Source organism: Meriones unguiculatus, chromosome 3 (genome assembly GCF_030254825.1).
Source record: "Meriones unguiculatus strain TT.TT164.6M chromosome 3, Bangor_MerUng_6.1, whole genome shotgun sequence".
Lineage (NCBI taxonomy): Eukaryota > Metazoa > Chordata > Mammalia > Rodentia > Muridae > Meriones > Meriones unguiculatus.
The window spans coordinates 169,101,937-169,105,567 of NC_083351.1; the positions used below are offsets into that span (position 1 = coordinate 169,101,937).

The 3,631-nt window shown below is 43.5% G+C and overlaps 1 protein-coding gene across 2 annotated transcripts in view; it reads left to right on the forward strand.

Moving 5' to 3' along the window:
* Positions 1-3,631, forward strand: part of Bmp2k (BMP2 inducible kinase) — a 96,818-nt gene that overhangs the window by 87,956 nt on the left and 5,231 nt on the right. The window lies entirely within an intron of this gene.

A 3,631-nucleotide genomic window follows, 5' to 3' on the forward strand; every position in this document is an offset into this window, starting at 1 on the left:
TGCTCTTGACAGCTACACCATGTCTCCTTTTTCCTCGTGCCCTTTCTTAACAAGGCGAACGAAGTGAAATCTGTTATCATGCCATTTGTGAGGAAAGAGTAAATAAAGTAGTTGTCATCCTGATGGGGTGCTTCTCTTAGCTCTTTGTTAGGTATACATTGGAAGGAAATTATAAGTGGATTAAAATGGCACCTGAAAGAAGTGGCTTTTCCCTTTTTTTTGCTCCCTCAAGGAACACATACACAAATCTTGGTTCTTCTGTTGTAAATGTAGAAAAACTAGAAACTGCCCAGATACTGATATTAATGGTAGTAAGGCTACACACGCATCATCTTAGCATGCTTTCACAAGAAACCGTGGGTGGGTTATGTTTGCATTGAAAAGACCTGTGAGAATGGTAAGTAAAACACAAACAACATATTTAAATCCATAGTTACGAAAATAGCTTCTTATTGCTCTTTTCACGAAGACAGGTGTGTTTCTGTTGACACGATGTAAGCAGCTGAGGAAGGGCAGTCAGAAGGGAAAGGAGAGAGCATCGGGTACCTTCCAGATGGAATGTAGCCACTGTGGGACGGGAACAGCCATCTCTGTGAGGAGGACTGGAGATGGGAGATGGCAGAAAGGTGCACTGGAGAGCACTCACCATAGGGAGAATCTGCTGTGCTGTGAGTTACTCTGCCAGGGATAAACTCAAGTTCCCCGGACATGGAGTCTCTCAGAGGAGCTGCTGTGTAGCTTTTACCCAAGTACTTGTCTCCTAATTTGTTTATATAGGTTGATATGTTACATTACATGAACACCAAGAGAAGCAAATTTGGGGCATTCTAGGTATCATAAAATCAGTTTTTATGTGTGTAGCATACTGCAGACGAGGAAGAGTGAAGGCACAATGCCAGGTGCATCTTTTCATAGGCTTAGTTGACTGAGACCACACGACTCATTTCATTTTTGTTATAGGATTAATCGGACGATCCTCCAGGTGTCTGAGCAGTGTACATGGTACATGCATGGCCATCTGTGAGTGGCTTAAGTGTCTTAGAAAAAATGTTCTTGAGTGAGGGGTGACTAAGTTCTCTGGAACCATATATATTTTCTTTTCAACAAAAATCCATGAAAGTCTACCACTACTTTAAAGGATTTATTTATTTGTTTGTTTGTTTATGTCAGAGGAATGCTGTATGGAAGAACAGCCCACATGAGAACCTGCATCTAACTGCTTTTGGCTTGTTTGGATTCAACACTGAAGCTTTTAGCTCATTTTAAGGACTGGGCAGAATATATGTCTGTTAAAGTATAGCCTGATGGAATTCTCTGTATTTTTCTTTCCCAGCCACTCTTCGCCTTGCCTCACTACTAAAGTCAACAGTGTCAATAAACTGTAAGAGATGGGTAGGCCCTGAGGGCCATTCGGTCCCTTTTCTTAGGGCTGCACTGTGTGGTTCCGGTGTCTGACACTCCATGGAATCCCTCCTGTTGTCTTGCTTCCCTGCAGTGTGCCCACCTGGTTTTGCTGCTCTGTGGCTGGTACTTTCAGCTGGCCTTGCAGGCCACTTCTTTTCCTTGGCTGACTCCTGGCTCTGTGCCCCCAGCCTCAGCTTTCAGCATTTATTCTAGTAGGTGATGACCCTGTGGGCTCGTATCACAACGTGATAGCTTCCAAATCTGTTTCCTTCAGCTAAAACTAAGCTTCATATGAAAGCACTTCACAGCTGCCTCACAAGTACATCAAAAAGATACTTTGATCATTTCCTAATTCCTTCTTTCCATAGTAGTACCATCCAGCTCATGTTTTCTTTTCAGTCCCTCATTTTTCTACCTGCTGGGGAAGACAACACACGAGTGTCACTATCCACCTTCAGAAACAATTACTTTGTTCAGTTATTGCAAGAGCATTATGCACACCCTTACCATGGCCCACCTGTGAAGGTCAGAGGACAGCTGGGGAAATTAGTTCTTTCCTTCCACCATGAGGATCCTAGGGACTAAGCTCAGGTTTTCAGTCCTAGTGATATGTACTCTTACCCACTGAACTTTCCTGTTAGTCCTACCTGCCCCCTCCCTCCCTCACACCCTTTCTTCCTTCCCTCTTTCTCCCCGCTCCTCCTCTCATCTCTCTTCTTGGCATGGTCTCTCACTATCCTAGAACTCAGGTAGTAGGTTAGGCTGGCTTGCCAGTGAGTACCAGGGTACCCCCCTTGTCTCTCCAGCACTAAGTCTACAAAACACGTGCTAATGTGCAGCTTTTCACCTGGGTTCTGGGCAGGATGATGGCTCCCTTTCTCAGCATGCTTCAGTCACACTTCCCATCTTCACTGCCTCAAGATACAGTGCTTTTTTTTTCTTTTTTTAAATCTGGAGCAGCAAACAGCTTATCCTTTGCACGACTAGCTTCTCATGGTTCAGTCCTGTCTTCTCCATAGGGAGGCCTTTACTGACTGCTAGTAGGAGGTTTATACATCTGTTCTCCCTACTGTGGTTTTCAAGCACATTAGAAGTTTTTGAGTCCTAACACTATTAGTACAAACTCCTGAAGGCAGACATTTGTTCATTAATGCATCTTTGTTGTTAAATGTAGTAAGAAAAGGCAAGTGATTGAATTCTGTGCTAAAACACCTTCAGATGCTGCCTTTCAAGTACTGGTAGGATGTATATTCTCAGGAGATAAGCATTGGAGATGTTAGACTGGAATTTAAGATTAAGATGTGAGTTAAAGAGATAGATGTCAACTGGAATTCCTGGTGAACACAGCAGTTTAGAACCCGTGTGGCTGTTGGATGGAGAAGCAGCCCATGATAGAACTGGGGATATACATATTTAGGGAGATGGTGGTGGAAGAACATGCCTTACAGAGCTGGAATAACATGACTGTGGACGTTAGGGAGAAGGAAATAACTACGAGGCCACTGTTTGCGTGATGAAAATTGATAGTTCCTCTACCATAAGCTACTTAGTTCTCATGGCTACCTATTGTACTTCCAGTAATTGTTTCTTGTATTCATAAGGGCATGGGGGAAGAGATAAGTATGTGTATTTGGATCAATACAAGATAATTCTCGCCTCTGGAAACATCCAGTTCAATAGGCCAGTGTATTAGGAAGGTACCATATTTTCAGGTGAACTATGGCTTCTTGGGTAAAGATGTGCCAGCTCCAGATGGCACGTGGTGCAGTCTCAGTATGTGTCACAGCTGGTCCTTAGCTTTGAGCAGTCTGTGAGACACATCCATACTAACTTAAAATGCCAATTCTCAAAAAGCAAAGTGCGAATGTAAACCACAACAAAACATGTGAGTTGGGCAGTCAGATACCGAGGAAAGCGAAAACTGAGAGTTGAAGCTTGCTGAGTAGAGAAACTTGCTTGGAGGACCATGAATGGCCTTGTCCTATCAAGGGTCCTGCTACAGTGCTATGAATACAGTTTCTTTGTCTTGAGGGTTTGTGCCACGTGTGCAGAGATAAGAAAGTCTGTTTGCATCACAGGACCTGACCCCCTGCTGAGGACAAGGTCAGAGAAGTAACCACTCCATCCTGGAAGGGACCTAGTGTAAAGAATACGGAATGTTATGCATTCAGTAGAATTAGATGCTGAAATACTAGAATACTGTAATGACTTTTCCTTGAATTTCTAG